At 43.2% G+C, this 19,287-nt stretch overlaps 1 protein-coding gene across 2 annotated transcripts in view; it reads left to right on the forward strand.

Moving 5' to 3' along the window:
* The window catches only part of SLX4IP (SLX4 interacting protein), a 302,193-nt gene that overhangs the window by 242,701 nt on the left and 40,205 nt on the right, over window positions 1-19,287 (forward strand). The gene's annotated exons all lie outside the window — the stretch shown is intronic.

The raw sequence follows: 19,287 nt of genomic DNA on the forward strand, positions 1-19,287 counted from the left end.
TTATTTTTGATATACAGGCATACCCCTCCCCCTTTTTTACTCTCCCTATCCCTGCGATAAAGGGAATACCCTTCAAAGGTTGCCAGCCAATCATGAGAGCTGTTGAACCAAGTCTCTGAAATTCCCACTAAATGTAAATCCTGCTAGTACAACAGTATCTCTCATCTTGTCTGCCAGGCTCCTGGCATTGGTGAACATGCCATGTAGTTTAGACTGGTCGCATACTGTTTTCTTATTGGGTGTTCCGGGGTTGCAAATAGGGCTTGTTACTATACTTACCTCAGGTTTATGTGCTTAAGTCAACCTACCAATAATGCCCCCAATACTACCCTCTGGAATATGTTCCGCGCTGACTATCTCTACCCCTGGACACCCCCCCATCGCCTAGTTTAAAAGTCCCTCTAACTTTTCGTCCATCTTCACTCCCAGCAGATCTGCACCCTCCTCATTTAGGTGTAGTCCGTCCCTTCTATAGAACTGGTGACCGACTGAGAATTTGGCCCAGTTCTCCAGGAACCCAAAACTCTCCTTACCACTCCAGCTTCTCAGCCACTTGTTTACTTCCCTAATCTCCCTCTGCCTTTCTGGTGTGGCCTGAGGTACTGGTAGTATTTCTGAGAATACTACCTTGGAGGTCCTCTTCCTCATTTTAGCTCCTAAGTCCCTAAAATCGTTCTTTAGGACACTCCATCTCCCTCTGACATTGGTGCCAACGTGCACCCTGGCAGCTGGGTCTTCTCCAGCCCCGCCCAGGAATCTGTCCACCAGATCCGTGATGTGCCGAATCTGGGCACCCGGTAGACAGCATACAATTGGAGCTTCAGGTCTTTGTCACAGGCTGCCCTCTCTGTCCTTCTAAGAATTGAGTCCCCTACCACCAGAATCTGTCTTTCCTTGCCCTTGGCTTCCCCTCCACTCTCACTGGAGGAGTTCTTCCCCTGGCAGCTAGGGGAGTCCCTCAGCTCCAGCAGTGCTGGTCCCTGACTGGTTTCACCAATATCACTCAATGGGGCGTACTTATTGGGATGTTCAAGCCTAGGATCGGCCTTCGTGGCACTTTCCCCTCTACCCTGCCTGTCACCCATCTACTCTTTTCTAGTGGCTTCCAGGGAAACAACATGCTTACATCTTGCACAGCAGTATTCGTCCTTAACCGGATGATCAAAGAACGCATACATACAGCAAGATGTACATGGAGTCGCATCTCCACACCCGCCGGTCATCGTGCCTACTAATTTAATGAGGATCGGGAATTATACTCTGTCCAAAATTAACCAACGACTAGCTTCCTCACACTAATTTACAACAATACCACCCACGTGCACTCGCAGCACTCTTGTACTCGCAGTCCACGTGCACTCGCAGCACTCGTGTGCTCACAGTTCACGTACACTCGCAGCACTTGTGTGCTCACAGTCCACGTGCACTCGCAGCACTCGTGAATTCAGTCCACGCGCACTTCCATACAGGAAGTACTTCCATTTTTTACCAGTGTTTGCAAGATGGACGGGCACTTTTGTTTGAGCTCTCTAGAGCTCCAGGTCTTTAGTCCCAAAATGGTTCTTAAATGAATCAAGGGATTGAGCGATCAGATCCATTTGAAGAAAAGCTTATATGCTTAAATAAATGGTACCCAAGCTTCGCAAAGAAGACGCAAGCACCCTGCGAGGTTTAGCATGTAACACGACCTTCGGGTGGTGGACCCTGCGTAGTGGAATCCTGGACACCACAGAGCTAAGGCATTCCTGCAGGGTGCTGTACAGGCCCAAGGGAGTGGAACCTAAAACATGAAAAGGTTACCCAGTCCTTGAAGGTCCTCAAGTGACGGAACCTGCCGTGATGGATGAAGATTGGGCTCTTTGTCTGTAAGACTGCCCTGCACCTGGAACAGGTAAGTAAAACCCCCTTATTGATTGAGGTTTAGGCACATTATGGTACATTAAGCTCTTTTTACATTAACCTGTTCACATTAAGTGTTTTAGCATTGTAAAATATAGCTTAATGTGAATAACTTTTGGTGTAATATACCAAATGAGCTGACATTTTCACAATATATTGGCATAGATAGAGTCTTCTAATGTGTGAAGTTTGGTTAAAATTTAAGGTCTTTTTTGTGCCTTAAGCCACATTAAGCTCCCCAAAAAACAAGCTTAATGTCCCTAGTTTGTCTTGTCGAATACTGAAATGCAAGAAACCTATAGGATAGGTTGAAAAGTTGAGAACTTAGGCTGTGCAAAGTTTCAAGACAGTTGATTGAGGTTTAGGCAATTTTTACACTTTAAGCTACATTAAGCCATTTTCACATTAAATGTTTTAGTATGTCCCATAGACGGGCCATGGATGCTTCCATGCAGCCCAGATCTACTGTCTTGAGGTCCTATATTCATTCATTTATTGCCAGGGTCCTGAAGGTTTGTGCCATCTTGGGACCGGTGGTGTCTACTCTAGTGAATGCTAGGAAAGCGATCACTATTAAGATCTATCATAAGGTCTGGAAGACTTATGGCGCGTACACACGAGCGGATTTTCAGTCGGAAAAATATTGGATGGTTTACTGAACTTTCGACCAGCAAGAATGTGGTGACGTACAACAGTACGATGAGCCCATAAAATGAAGTTTAATGCTTCTGAGCATGCGTCAAATTGTTTCCGAGCATGCGTAGGAATTTTGCGCATTGGAATTTCCTATCTGAACTTGTTCCAACCAAAAAATTGCTCTTAATCTTTTGCTGGCTGGAATTCCGCCAGCAAAAGTCTGATGGAGCATACACAGGGTCGCATTTTCTGACCAAAAGCTCTCATCGGACTTTTGCTGGCAGAATTTCCAATCGTGTGTACGTGGCATTATTGTGCTTGGTGTGAAGCCAGAAAATGGCATCCTTGGAAATACGTGATTGGGAGAATTCTCTATATTCTATAGTCGGCTGTGGAAATCAGATTGGCTTTGAGTACAATCAGAGGTCAGATTTCGGCTCTGTCGGTATTCTTCCAAAGGCCTTTAACCTCCCATTCACTGGCCTGAACCTCTATGCAGGGGGAAACTCATTTGCTTCCCCCATTAGGTCACCTATATGTCCTTGGGACTTAAATTTGGTGCTGTCTGTCTTACAGAAACAACTATTTAAACCTATCAAGGAAATTCCATTAGTCTTTCGGTCATGCAAGCTAGCCTTCCTAATGGCCATCGGCTAAAAGGGTGTCGGAATTGGCGACCCTTTCTTGTAGGGAACCATGCCTAATTCCTCACCACGACAAGGTGGTGTTGCGCCCTATTCCATCCTTCTTGGTGGCAGCCTTTCATTTAAATTAGGACATTGTTTTGCTTTCTTTTTTCTCTCAGCCTTGTTTGGTGGAAGAGAGATGACTGCATTCCTTGGACGTAGTCCGGGCACTCAGTTTATTTGTCTAGATCTGCAAAGATCCAAGGCTCAGACTCCATTTATGTTTTACCAGAAGGACCCAAGAAGGGACAGGCAGTTTTGAAAGCTTCCATTGCCAATTGGGTCCACCAGTTGGTCATTCAGGCCTATGGTCTGAAATGTATGGTTCCCCCTTTCAGGGTGAGAGCTCATTCTACCAGGGGTGTAGGAACCTCCTGGGCTTTTTTGCCATCATGTGTCTGTGGCTCAGATCTGTAAGGCTGCTACCTGGTCTTCAGTGCATACCTTCACAAGATTTTATCAGGTAGATGTTAGAGCAGCCGAGGATTTGGCTTTTGGCCGTAGTGTACTACAGGCTGCCGTATAAAGTCTGATGGCTATTTTTAATTATAATTTTGGCAGGGTGTCTCCCTCCCCTCAAGGCTATTGCTCTGGAACATCCCAGTAAGTAATGAACAATAGCCTAACTCTGTGTCCCGTGATGTTTGATAAAGATGATGTTTTTTGTCATACTTGCCTGTAAAATTATTTTCTTTGAATACATCATGGGACATAGAGGTCCCTCCCCTCTTTTGAGGATTCAGTGCTTACTACAAAACTGAAGTACTTCCTGTATGGGAGGGGGTTATATAGGGCCGGAATTTTTGTCTAAAACTTTGTCTACCAGTGTCCATTCACCTAGAGATGGCGTATAACCCACTAAGTACCATATTGTCCAGCGTATAATACGACCAGCGTATAAGACTACCCCCCTAATATTCCAGTGAAAACAGGTTTTTGCTTATACTCGACGTATAAGACTACCCCCCTTCAGAGGCAACACCATTTAAAAAAAACATCAGAAACATCAAGAAACCATTTGATTTGATTTAAATAATTTTAATTAAAATGGTTAAGACTTACCGTTACCTAAAATCCTCATGTTCATCCTCTGACATCGTAAGTTGATCAATGACATCTTGTGGTACATTTGTAAGACAGTCATCATATGGATCTAATTCCGAATCAGATGGTGTGGCTTTCAGCTTCAGCTTCCCCTTCTTGCCACAAGTAGTAGTCACCCATACCATCCAATGAATTTGATGTGTCACACTTCTTGAAAGACTTGATTACTGTTTCTGCTTCAATATAATACCAGGCATTTATGATAAAGTTGCACAAAACATCCAACTGTGGAGCACGCATGTTTCCTCCTTTTGTGAATTCATTTTTTCGCCACTCACCATCGACCCATTCCACTGTTCTCGAATGCGATCTTTAAATGGCTTGTTTAGGCACACATCCAGTGTCTGTACCAGTGCTGTTAATCTGGCAGGAATAACTGCCTTATCTGTTTTATTCTTGTCAGCCTTTTCTTTGTGCTGGGCGTTAAATGAGCCCTGAACATATCCCACACCAGTAGGCTACGTTCTCGACAAAGTCCACTTGGTCGCCTACTCCATTCAAGCCATAGCTTTACCCCTTCTTCATCCATCTAGCCTTTTTCATTCGCATATACAAAAAACTCCAACAGGGAACTTGATTTTTGGCATTGTTTTTCTTCTAAAAATAATCATTGGTCTTAGTTTGGCGCCATCAGCTGTACATGCTAGTACCACTGTAAAACTGGACTTCTCATGTCCTGTGGTTTTAACTAAAATAGTTTTTGCACCTTTTGAATCAACAGTTTTATTTCCAACCATATCGAAATTCATAGGAGTTTCATCCATATTTCCAATCTGACTTAACGCATAGCCATGTTTCTGTAAATGTAAATTTTGCGCAATTTTGGTCTTTTGCCTCAGAACCAGATGATGCCTTTCCAAGTACACCAGGATACAGTGGCCTTAAATATCTAAAATAAGTATATCTAAAGCATATGGGTAGAGTAGAAGGGTTAAAGATCGCTCAAGTTTTTTTTCTTTTTTTCCCCATCTGTATCTCCGTGTGATGACTTTCTTTCACTTCCTGTCCTGTTGACTCAACAGGAAGTGAGAAAAAACTTTTCCAAGGTAAGGGGAATTTCCCCTTAAGGACTTGTCATAGGACCGTGTGTCACCATTTGAAGATTCCCTCTCTAATCCTGTTCTGGTGGCAACTAAAACTTTTGAATTGACCCTCACTGTCAGAGAATATCTCGCTAATGGGTACACAGCAGCAACATAAAGCTCTAACCCCTCACCAGTCTCTCCAAAACTAAAAGTGACTATTGTCACTTTAAAGCCATATTAAACCCAACACAAAAAAATGTATATATTGCAGCTTACTAATCCTTACATGTGGTGGCTGCATTAGTTTTCACATGGTGATCTGCCCAGTAACACACTTCCTGTATTAGGTTGCCTACACTAAGGATGAAGGAGCAACAGCAACACCTTTGGGCAGCAGCATTGTCATTCTAGAGGGAGGGTAGTGTTAAATGGACTAGCATATTTAAATACACTAACAAATTGAAGCCAAACCCCAGCTTACAATTTTTAAGCAATTACAACAACAGTTTTGTTTTGTCTTTTGGCATTAAGGCTTTACATAGATGAGGAAAAGCTGACAATTGTAGTCACCCCTGTTAGTGGTAAATGGTTTGTCTCAAAGCTCTAAGTACTACATCTGCAGGGTAGTTTGTGCTGTAGAAAAATAACAGACTTACTGCCTGATCACTAACTGAAAATGAAATAAAAAAGCAGAACTAATGCAGCCATCACATTTAAGAAATGCTAAGCTTTAATATAATGAATGTTTGCTTTTGGGTTTAATGCTACTTTAAAGTGATGATAAAAACAATCAGTTAAAATGTTTATCTAGTTTCCTTGTGTTGGTAAAATGACTAAATGACACTGGTGCGACACGACTGTTGTACGACTGTCATCCTACTTTGCCCTGCGACCTCAGTCCTACTTCCGGGATACGATTTTGCTTTGACTTTGAGATAGTCCAAGTTGTCCTTTGAGCAATCAAAACAATCCCAGCGTGACATATAAAAGCTATAAAAAGATAATTCTTCCAATCTACAAGACTCTGGTCCAACCGCACCTGGAGTATGCCGTCCAGTTCTGGGCACCAGTCCTCAGGAAGGATGTGCTGGAACTGGAGAGCGTGCAGAGAAGGACAACAAAGCTAATTAAAGGACTGGAGGATCTCGGCTATAGGGAAAGACTATAAGCATTAAGCAAACTACTTTTAGCTGATCTCCTTGCATTGCAACTCTGCATTAGTCAGTAGTAAATGTGGTATACACTATATACAATCACCCGACACTAGTTAATTTCCACAATCCATGACTTAACTTCACAGTTCACACAAATACGTTTTAAATTCAAACTGTAGCACTGATGTAAGTAATTTTTTTTCCACAATAGCATGACAATCCCTCCACCTCTGGTCTAACTAATCACTCTCACCTTATGGCATGGACCCCTGTGCAAACAGGTGGTAATGCAAGCGGGTATCAAAAGGGTTAACACGGACCATAAACTTCTCTCACGTCTCCTTAGATCTCAGCTAGGACGCCAGGTCATGGGTAGAAAGAAAAGATCTAAGTGCTTTTTTTGATCAATCAAAAGAATTTTGAACAATCAAAAGAATTTTGATCAATCAAAAGAATTTTGATCAATCAAAAAAAATTAACGATTAATCAAGGAATTAATCTTTAATTTCCACAGCCCTACTAATTTATATGGTTATCAGTGTTCTTACCAATTATAAAATTATAAAACTCTTTTTTGGTCCCCTATACTATGGTCATGTTACTTTCTATGCTTGCCCTTACCTGCATGGAATGATTTGGAAGACTACAGCTTATGAAAGGTTGGTTGGCTAGCTAAATCAATCATTCCTGCTACAGTCCCTATGCAAGATGACGAGGTAATCACATGGGTGGAGAGAAGGTGGGCTTGACCATTGATGTTGAGCCCCCCCCTAAAGGTGATGGAAACAGTCATGTGGGGTGACTAAAAGAAAACAAATAGGAAGTTAATGGCTTACTCAGTATACACTTGCCGTAAAGGGGACAAGGCAGTAGCTAGAGGATCAACTGCTATTGCGTTGTCCAGAAAATAAGGAAGTGAAATGAAACAGCAGGCTCAGCCAGGTATTCAATACTTTATAATGCTTAAGTAATTAACAGCTTCAGCTAAAAGGTAACGAATAAAATGTTAAAGAAAAACAATATTTGGGTTTAACAGCATTTTAAGAGGTGAATTCCTTCTTAGAAGGAAAATCTCTTCCAAAGGGACATCTGTTCGGAGGACTTCTCACTATTTCTTTTGTAATGACAACTCAAACTTTAGGTTTTTCTTTTATTTTTATTCCTAGTGACAGTGCTCGTCAGGACAAACAGAGACAATCTCCCCACTGGGACAGCAATAAAAAGCTGACAGCCATTCAAATCCCACCCACAATATCCAAAAGTAAAAAAAAAAATATGTTTTGGCTTTCGATACCCTTGAAGAAGGCAGTTGATTTATTGCCTGACGTGCAGCCATTTATAAAATGTCTTCCATGATGGCCTCTTTTCTAACTTTTTTCCTCCTATGTAAAAAGTCAGTTAAAGAAATATTTTCTTAAATCGACCATCTGAATTTTATATTGTTTATGTCATCACCTTTATTTATAGTTAGCACAGTGTGTTTTCCATGAATAAAACTGGCCTCCATCCATGGATTTATTTCCTCCTGGAACACTCACGCTTGCTTTTCTTGAAGATATGTAACCATATCAGCCCTTATGGGATCCTATGATCATTGAAAAACATAGCGGTGGCCTCCTGCCACAGAGAACTTCAAGACAAGCCGTGCGGAATTACAGCAGGAATCCTTGGCCGTGGGTGGATGTGCACCTTGGGGAGGCCTATCATTTTTCTCTGCTCTGCTTCTGCGCTGCAGCCAGTCCAGGCCTGAAACCACACTCATCCTCCCAGTCCTACAGGGAATTTGAAGTACGCCTGGAAAAGAGGGAGGATGAATAGAGAGTGTGACCACCCAACAGCCGACTGTGGGCTTGACAGCGGAGGCGCTCACATCGGCCCCAGTGGTCTCATCCATCTGCTAATAAGAAGATGAACAAGAAGTGCAGGAAAAGTCTATTGAGAGACACACAGCGGATACATATGATCTTGTTTAATAACACATAATAAATAGCAATGATGTACAGACCAATATGCCGTTTGGAAATCATCTGTCATGGCATACTATGGTCAGGTTAAAGTAAGATGATTTCTGATTGGCTGTGATGGAAACCACTGTGCATCATCACTTTTGTGTTATTAAATAAGACCAGCAGTGTATCTAGTCTACTAGTGCAGAGGGCATATGGAGAGCACTGTACATAGTTAGATCTCAACATTTTACTATAATGCATATACAATATATGAAATTGAAAGTATAACTAAAGGCACATTATTTTTTCTTAGTTTTAGAGTGGCGAGGGATTAGAACACCTGTCAGATTTTTGTGAGGTGGGGGGACACACACGGTGCCCATTCCTCTCTATTTCCAGTCAGGATTGCACATGCAAAGATTACTCCATAGGGCCCTGCAAGGGAAAGAAGCCACCCTGAAAGTAGAAGCTGGGCTAGGCGCTGAGAGGACCAGCTGAATTGGGGGGGAAAGGACAAGCTATATGCCTAAAGAAGCAGCATACACAGTACACCTATATATATATTTTCTCAATGTAAACTGCTTAAAAATAAGGCTTTACTGGTGAATGAAAGCGGTATTAAACCCAAAACCAAAAATGTATTATATTGCAACTCTAACCAGCCATTATATGTGTTGGCTGCATTTGTTTACTTTTCTTTGGCTACCTGGTGATCTGGCCACCATACCTCCTGTATTAGTGAGACACAACTTTGGATGAATGAGAACAGGAGGCACAGCAGACAGCATCACTGTCAGTCTGGGGGGAGGGGAGTAAATGTACTAGCAGATTTAAATACACCAATCAAATTGAAGCCAAACTCCAACTTACACTTTATAATCAAGTACAGCAAACATTTTTTTTCCTTTTGGGATATAATGAATACATAAAAGCTGATCATTTTAATCACCCCTTCCAGTGTTAAGTGATTTGTCTAATCCAACTGATACATTCTGCTGGGGAGTTTGTGTTTTTTTTTTTTTTTATTGACTTACTGACTGGATCACCAGATCAAAATAGAAAAAATAGAGCCTAAAAAAGAACATGAATGCATACATCACATCTAAGGATTGGTCAGCTGCAATATAATAAATATTTTCTTTTGGATTTAACACGATTTTAACTAAGCTTCTGTTAGAAGTGATGTGTGCCACATTAACATGCCAAATAGATCTGTGTCAGGTCTATTTGTGCCACCTCCACCAGTTTCTATTTCAAATTGAAAATATAAACCACTGCAGGTCTGCCCCTAGTTAACAGAATAAATGCAGCAGTTTTCTACATAGAAAATTGCTGCAGATTCCAGTTGAGGTGTAACAGACCTGAGCTCCCTCTTGCTGCCCGTGCAGTGATTATACTACACAAGCAGAGACTGCAGGGTTCCCAACCCACGAGTGGGGAGAGTGCCCTATCTGTCACAGAGCAGAGAACTGATCGCTTCTTATTAACAAAGGGGCTTGCAGCTCTTTGTTAATTAAAAGCAGCATCTGCTCCATTGTTTTATGTTTAGAAGAGTGGTGCAAACGTGGCACTTGCGTAAGAGTATATATAAACCCTAACAAACCTCAATTTTCTGGTCTGTTTGATATATTATTGTTTGTTATATTTGTTTCATAAGTGCAAAAAAGCAAACTGTTGATTTTGTCAGAAATTCAGAACTGTGCTGTGTACTCTGCACACATCCTGTGAGGGTTTTCAAACACTTTAACCACTTAAGGACCGCCGCATGTAGATATATGTCGGCAGAATGGCATGTACGGGCACAAGCACGTACCCGTACGTGCTTGCCTTCCAGCGGGTGGGGGGTCCGATCGGACCCCCTCCCGCTGGCTGCGGCGATCCGTTTCGCTTCAGGAGCGATCCGGGATGAGGGGATGGCCGTTGGTTTCTGCCCATCCCCTCTCGATCGCTCCTGGTGAATGAGAAGCTTCCCCTGCCTGTGTAGTGTAAACACAGGCAGGGAGGAAGTGATGTCACTCTCCTCGGGGCGGTCTTTTTGACCGGACTGCAAGGAGAACACATAGTAAGTGCACCAATCACTACACTGACATGTAGGTACACATAGGCACACAAATCACCCCCCCCCCCCTCCCAGTCACAGTGTCACTGATTGCAGTGATCATTTATTTACTGATCACTGCATTTAGTGTCAGTTGTGACAGTAAAAAGTGTCAGGGCAGTTAGTGTTAGCCCCCTACCCCCCCCAATAAAGGTTTAACCCCCTGATTGCCCTAGAGTTAACCCTTTCACCCCCTTTTGCCAGTGTCACTAAGCGTTCATTTTTCCGATCGCTGCATTAGTGTCACTGGTGCCGCTAGGTAGCTAGTTTTTTTTTAGGGTTCACCGCCAGGTTTTTATAGCGTTAGGTACCCCCATATACAACCTAATGAAGGTTTTAACCCCCCGATTGCCCCTAGAGTTAACCCTTTCACCAGCGATCACCGCATAAGTGTCACTGGTGACGCTGGATAGCCATTTAGTTATTTAGATTCCCCGTCAGGTTTTTATATAGCGTCAGGGACCCCCATATACTACCTAATAAAGGTTTTAACCCCCAGATTGCCCCTAGTTAACCCTTTCACCCCCTTTTGCCACTGTCACTAAGCGATCGTTGTTCTGATCTCTGCATTAGTGTCACTGGTGCCGCTAGGTAGCTAGTTATTTTTTTAGGTTCACCACCAGGATTTTATAGCATTAGGTACCCCCATATACTACCCAATAAAGGTTTTAACCCCCTGATTGCCCCTAGAGTTAACCCTTTCACCAGCGATCACCGTATAAGTGTCACTGGTGATGCTGGATAGCCAGTTAGTTATTTAGGTTCCCCGTCAGGTTTTTATATAGCGTCCGGGACCACCATATACTACCTAATAAAGGTTTTAACCCCCTGATTGCCCCCAGGTAACCCTTTCACCCCCTTTTGCCAGTGTCATTAAGCAATCGTTTTTCTGATCGCTGCATTCGTGGCACTGGTGCCACTAGTTATTTTTTATGTTCACCACCAGGTTTTTATAGCGTTAGGTACCCCCATATACTACCTAATAAAGATTTTAACCCCCTGATTGCCCCTAGAGTTAACCCTTTCACCAGCGATCACCGTATAAGTGTCACTGGTGACGCTGGTTAGCCAGTTAGTTATTTAGGTTCCCCGTCAGGTTTTTAGATGGCGTCAGGGACCCCCATATACTACCTAATAAAGATTTTAACCCCCTGATTGCCCCTAGTTAACCCTTTCACCAGTGATCACCGTATAAGTGTTACGGGTGACTCTGGTTAGTTAGTTTGCTTTTTGTAGCATCAGGGCACCCACCATTTATTACCCAATAAAGGTTTAACCCCCTGATCACCCGGCGGGTGATATCAGTTAGGTTTTAGGGTCAGGGTCTGCGTCGCCCCAGGCAGCGCTAGGTTAGTGCCAGTACCGCTAACACCCACGCGCAAAGCATACACCTCCCGTAGTGGTATAGTATCTGAACAGATCAATATCTGATCTGATCAGATCTATACTAGCATCCCCAGCAGTTTAGGGTTCCAAAAAAACGCATTGTTAGCGGGATCAGCCCAGATACCTGCTAGCACCTGCGTTTTGCCCCTCCGCCCAGTCCACCCAAGTGCAGTATCGATCGATCACTGTCGCTTACAAAACACTAAACACATAACTGCAGCGTTCGCAGAGTCAAGCCTGATCCCTGCGATCACTAACAATTTTTTTTGGTAGCGTTTTATATTTAAATCCGGAAGGCGGTGCTTGGTTTTCAGGGTCCCGTATGCGGCTAGGCTCCCAAAAAGTCCCCCACATGTGGTATCCCTGTACTCAAGAGAAGCAGCAAAATTTATTTTGGGGTGTAATTTCACTTATGCCCATAGCATGTGTGAGCAATATATCATTTAGTGACAACTTTGTGCAAAAAAAGAAAAAGTTTGTAATATTCCCGCAACTTGTGGCAAAATATAAAATATTTCATGGACTCAACATGCCTCTCAGTAAATAGCTTGGGGTGTCTACTTTCCAAAATGGGGTCATTGGGGGGGGGGGGTTGTGCTATTTTGGCATTTTATGGCCTTCGAAACTGTGATAGGTAGTGAGGAGTGAAATCAAAAATTTGCACCCTTAGAAATCCTGAAGGCAGTGATTGGTTTTCGGGGTGCTGTACGCGGCTAGACTCCCAAAAAGTCCCACATATGTGGTATCTCCGTACTCAGGAGAAGCAGCAGAATATATTTTGGGGTGCAATTCCACATATAACTATGGCATGTGTGAGCAATATATCATTTAGTGACAACTTTTTGTAAACTTTTTTTTTTTTTGTGTCATTATTCAATCACTTGGGACAAAAAATAAATAAATATTCAATGGGCTCAACATGCCACTCAGCAATTTTCTTGGGGTGTCTACTTTCCAAAATGGGGTCATTTGGGGGGGGTTTGTACTGCCCTGCCATTTTAGCACCTCAAGAAATGAGATAAATTAAAAGCTGTGTAAATTCCAGAAAATGTACTCTAGCCTCTTGAGATCCGCGCTATAGCCGAATGACGGCTACAGCGCGGACCTGCTTTGCCGGGACTACGTCTATTGACGTCGTCCCGTGCACGAGGAGGGGTGCGCTCTATGAGACTTGCCTGATCACGGATCCGAGCAAGGGGTCGATCCTGACCCCTTACCACGTGATCAGCTGTCAGCCAATGACAGCTGATCATGTGACAAATCAGAGCCGTAGTCTGCTATTTTTCCTCCTCGCGCTGACAGCGCGAGGAGAGAAAAAAAAAGCCGATCACCGGCGGCCGTGATCGGGACATCAGTCCCGATCATGGCCAGTGTATCAGTGCCCATCTGCCTCCTGCCAGTAACCCCCAGATAATTAAAAAAGTGCCACCCAGCAGTGCCACCCATAAATGCCCATAGTGCCACCCAGCAGTGCCATACATCAGTGCCCACAGTGCCACCTATCAGTGCCCACAATCTGCCTCAAAAACATTGCTGCACCTCAGTTCCACATATCCGTGCCCATCAGTGTCATCTACCAGTGGCCATCAGTGCCGCCCATCAGTGCCCAGCAGTGCCACCTATCAGAGCCACCTATCAGTGCCCATCAGTCCCATCTATCAGTGGTACCTATCAGTGCCCCTTAGTGCCACCCATCAGTGCCACCTATCAGTGCCCATCTTTGCCCACCAGTGCAGCCTATCAGTGCCCACCAGTGCCGCCTATCAGTGCCCACCAGTGCCGCCTCATCAGCGCATTTCAATGAAGGAGAAAAATGACCTGTTTGCAAAATTTTATAACAAACTATTAAACATGATTTTTTTTTTTTTTTTATTTTGCAATTTTTTTGATTGTTTAGCAAAAAATAAAACTCCCAGCTGTAATTAAATACCACCAAAAGAAAGCTCTATTTGTGGGAAAAAAATGATAAAAATTTCATTTGGGTACAGTGTTGTATGGCCGCGCAATTGTCATTCAAAGTGCATCAGCGCTGTAAGCTGAAAATTGGTCTGGGCAGGAGGGGGGTTTAAGTGCCCAGTAAGCAAGTGGCTAGTTTGTAGACGCTATAACTTTTGCGCAAACCAATAAATATACGCTTATTGACATTTTTTTTACTAAAGACATGTGGCTGAATACATTTTGGCCTAAATGTATGACTAAAATGTAGTTTATTCGATTTTTCTTATAACAAAAAGTAGAAAATATCTTTTTTTTTCAAATTTTTTTTCCTTTTATATCATAAAAAATAAAAATCGCAGAGGCAATCAAATACCATCAAAAGAAAGCTCTATTTGTGGGAAGAAAAGGACGCAAATTTCGTTTGGATACAACATTGCATGACCACGGAATTACCAGTTAAAGCAGTGCAGTGCGAAATTGTAAAAAGACCTCTGGTCCTTAGTCTGACAATTCGTCCGGGGCTTAAGTGGTTAAAGAGGACCTTCACCTCCCCACCCATGTTCTTTCACTCCATTCCTCCCACATAATTTTATATTTTGTTCTTTAACCACTTGCTGCCCGACATATAGCATAATGATGTCATCAAAGTGGTTTAGTTATCCTGACTGAACATCATATGACATGATCAGAACAATGAGCCGGCACGCAGAGTGGCAATCGGTGGTGCGGCGTTTCAGTCTGACACACCACAACTCCAATCTAAGTAAAGAGTCTCTGATGGAGATGCTTTACCACATGATCAGCTGTGTCCAACCACAGCTTATCACGATGTAAACAGGAAATGCTGTGTATCGGCTTTTCCTCACTTGCGTCTGTCAGACGCGAGTAGAGGAGAGTCGATTGGCTGCTCCTCTGACTGGGTGATCTGCGCCTGAGGCTGCCCACCCAGGACTTCCAGGTTTGCCACCCATGGCCACCAGGGATAACAATCAGTGCCCACAAGTGATGCCAATCAGTGCCCTCACTAATGCCTGCCAGTGCCTCCTTATCAGTGATGCCCATCAGTGCCATCTATCAGTGTACATCAGTGCCACCCATCAGTGTCCATCAGTGTTGCCTATCAGTGCCACCTTTGAGTGCCCATCATTGCCACCTATCAATGCATATCAGTGCCACCTCATCAGTTCCAGTGCCGCCTTATCAGTGCCATCAGTGCAGTCTCGTCAGTGCCCGTCAGTGAAGGAGAGAACATACTTATTTACAAAGTTTTTTAACAGAAACGGAAAAAAAAATTCTAAATTTCAGTCTTTTTTGATTTGTTTAGCAGAGAATAAAAATCCCAGATGTGCTAAAATACCACAAAAAGAAAACTCTATTTTATATAAAAATTTGGGTACAGTGTAGCATGACAGCGCAATTGTCATTTAAAAAGTGACAGGGCTGAAAGCTGAAAATTGGCTTGGGTAGGAAGGGGGGAAATGCCCTGTATTGAAGTGGCTAACACCTTGCTGTGTTTCCTAGTTTTTTATCTAAAAATAACTCAACACACAGATATTCATTTCTAAATCATTGGCAACAAAAGTGAGTACATCCCTAAGTGAATATGTCCAAATTGGGCCCAAAGTGTCAATATTTTGTGTGGCCATCATTATTTTCCAGCACTGCCTTAACCCTCTTGGACTTGGAATTCACCAGAGCTTCACAGGTTGCCACTGGGGTCCTCTTCCACTCCTCCATGATGACATCACGGAGCTGGTGGATATTGGAGATTTTGTACTCCTCCACCTTCTGTTTGAGGATCCCCACAGATGCTCAATAGGGTTTAGGTCTGGAGACATTCTTGGCCAGTCCATCACCTTTACCCTCAGCTTCTTTAGCAGGGCAGTGGTCATCTTGGAGGTGTGTTTAGAGTCGTTATCCTGTTGGAATACTGCCCTGCGGCCCAGTCTCTGAAGGGAGGGGATCATGCTCTGCTTCAGTATGTCACAGTACATGTTTACATTCATGGTTCCCTCAATGAACTGTAGCTCCCCAGTGCCGGCAGCACTCATGCAGCCCCAAACCATGACACTCCCACCACCATGCTTGACTGTAGGCAAGGCACACTTGTCTTTGTATTCCTCACCTGGTTGCCACCACACACACTGGACACCATCTGAACCAAAAATGTTTATCTTGGTCTCATCAGACCACAGGACATGCTTCCAGTAATCCATGTCCTTAGTCTGCTTGTCTTCAGCAAACTGTTTGCAGGCTTTCTTGTGCATCATCTTTAGAAGAGGCTTCCTTCTGGGACGACAGCCATGCAGTCCAATTTGGTGCAGTGTGCGGCGTATGGTCTGAGTACTAACAAGCTTACCCTCCCACCCCTTAAACCTCTGCAGCAATGCTGGCAGCACTTATACATCTATTTCACAAAGACAACCTCTGGATATGATGCTGAGCACGTACACTCAACTCGACCATGTTCTGAGTGGAACCTGTCCTGTTAAACCTCTGTATGGTCTTGGCCACCATGCTGCAGCTCAGTTTCAGGTTCTTTGCAATGTTCTTATAGCCTAGGCCATCTTTATGTTGAACAACAATCCTTTTTTTTTTCAGATCCTCAGAGAGTTCTTTGCCATGAGGTGCCATGTTGAACTTCCAGTGACCAGTATGAGAGTGAGAACGATAGCACAAAGTTTAACACACCTGCTTCCCATTCACACCTGAAACCTTGTAACACTAACGAGTCACATAACACCTGGGAGGGAAAATGGCTAATTAGGCCCAATTTGGATGTGGTGTCTCTAGAGGTGTACTTTTGTTGCCAGCGGTTTAGACATTAACCACTTTAGCCCCGGACCAATTTTCAGCCTAAGGACCAGCGGTCTTTTTACAATTTCGCACTGCACTGCTTTAACTGGTAATTGCGCGGTCATGCAATGTTGTACCCAAACAAAATTTGCGTCCTTTTCTTCCCACAAATAGAGCTTTCTTTTGATGGTATTTGATTGCCTCTGCGATTTTTATTTTTTGCGATATAAATGGAAAAAGACTGAAAATTTTGAGAAAAAAATATATTTTATACTTTTTGTTATAAGAAAAATCGAATAAACTCAATTTTAGTCATACATTTAGGGCAAAATTTATTTAGCCACATGTCTTTAGTAAAAAAAAATGTCAATAAGCGTATATTTATTGGTTTGCGCAAAAGTTATAGCGTCTACAAACTAGAGTACATTTTCTGGAATTTACACAGCTTTTAATTTATGACTGCCTATCTCATTTCTTGAGGTGCTAAAATGGCAGGGCAGTACAACCCCCCCCCCCCCCCCAAATGATCCCATTTTGGAAAGTAGACACCCCAAGGAAATTGCTGAGAGGCATGTTGAGCCCATTGAATATTATTTTTTTTGTGATTGAATAATGACACAAAAAAAAAAAAAAAAGGTTTACAAAAAGTTGTCACTAAATGATATATTGCTCACACATGCCATAGTTATATGTGGAATTGCACCCCAAAATATATTCTGCTGCTTCTCCTGAGTACGGGGATACCGCATATGTGGGACTTTTTGGGAGTCTAGCCGCGTACGGCACCCCGAAATCCAATCACTGCCTTCAGGATTTCTAAGGGTGGAAATTTTTGATTTCACTCCTCACTACCTATCACAGTTGCGAAGGCCATAAAATTCCAAAATAAGACAAAACCCCCCCAAATGACCCCTTTTTGGAAAGTAGACACCCCAAGCTATTTACTGAGAGGCATGTTGAGTCCATGAAATATTTTATATTTTGCCACAAGTTGCAGGAATATTACAATTTTTTTTTTTTTGCACAAAGTTGTCACTAAATGATATATTGCTCACACATGCTATGGGCATAAGTCAAATTACACCCCAAAATAAATTCTGCTGCTTCTCCCGAGTACGGGGATACCACATGTGGGGGACTTTTTGGGAGCCTAGCCACGTACTGGACCCCTAAAACCAAGCACTGCCTTCCGGATTTAAATATAAAACGCTACCAAAAAAAAACTTGTTAGCGATCGCAGGGATCAGGCCTGACTCTGCGATCGCTGCAGTTATGTGTTTAGTGTTTTGTAAGTGACAGTGATCGATCGATACTGCACTTGGGTGGGCTGGGCGGAGGGGCAAAACGCAGGTGCTAGCAGGTATCTGGGCTGATCCCGCTAACAATGCGTTTTTTTGGAACCCTAAACTGCTGGGGACGCTAGTATAGATCTGATCAGATCAGATATTTATCTGTTCAGGTTCTATACCACTATGGGAGGTGTATGCTTTGCGCGTGGGTGTTAGCGGTACTGGCACTAACCTAGCGCTGCCTGGGGCGACGCAGACCCTGACCCTAAAACCTAATTGATATCACCCGCCGGGTGATCAGGGGGTTAAACCTTTATTGGGTAATAAATGGTGGGTGCCCTGATGCTATAAAAAGCAAACTAACTAACCAGAGTCACCCGTAACACTTATACGGTGATCACTGGTGAAAGGGTTAACTAGGGGCAATCAGGGGGTTCAAATTTTTATTACGTAGTATATGGGGGTCCCTGGCGCTATATAAAAACCTGACGGGGAACCTAAATAACTAACTGGCTAACCAGCGTCACCAGTGACACTTATACGGTGATCGCTGGTGAAAGGGTTAACTAGGGGCAATCAGGGGGTTAAAACCATTATTGGGTAGTATATGGGGGTACCTAGTGCTATAAAAACCTGACGGTGAACCTAAAAAAATAACTAGCTACCTAGCGACACTAGTGACACTGATGCAGCGATCAGAAAAATGATCGCTTAGTGACACTGGCAAAAGGGGGTGAAAGGGTTAACTAGGGGCAATCAGGGGTTTAAAACCATTATTGGGTAGTATATCGGGGTACCTAGCGCTATAAAAACCTGGCGGTGAACCTAAAAAAATAACTAGCTACCTAGCGACACTAATGCAGCGATCAGAAAAATTATCACTTAGCGACACTCGCAAAAGGGGGTGAAAGGGTTAACTAGGGGCAATCAGGGGGTTAAAACCATTATTGGGTAGTATATCGGGGTACCTAGCGCTATAAAAACCTGGCGGTGAACCTAAAAAAATAAATAGCTACTTAGCGGCACCAGTGACACTAATGCAGCGATCAGAAAAACGATCACTTAGTGACACTGGCAAAGGGGGAGAAAGGGTTAACTAGGGTCAATCAGGGGGTTAAAACCATTATTGGGTAGTATATCGGGGTACCTAGCGCTATAAAAACCTGGCGGTGAACCTAAAAAAATAGCTACGTAGCGACACTAGTGACACTAATGCAGCGATCAGAAAAATGATCGCTTAGTGACACTGGCAAAAGGGGGTGAAGGGGTTAATTAGGGGCAATCAGGGGTTAAAACCATTATTGGGTAGTATATCAGGGTACCTAGC

The sequence above is a fragment of the Lithobates pipiens genome, unplaced genomic scaffold (assembly GCF_037356315.1).
Source record: "Lithobates pipiens isolate NorthernLeopardFrog02 unplaced genomic scaffold, aLitPip1_a1.2 Scaffold_18, whole genome shotgun sequence".
NCBI lineage: Eukaryota > Metazoa > Chordata > Amphibia > Anura > Ranidae > Lithobates > Lithobates pipiens.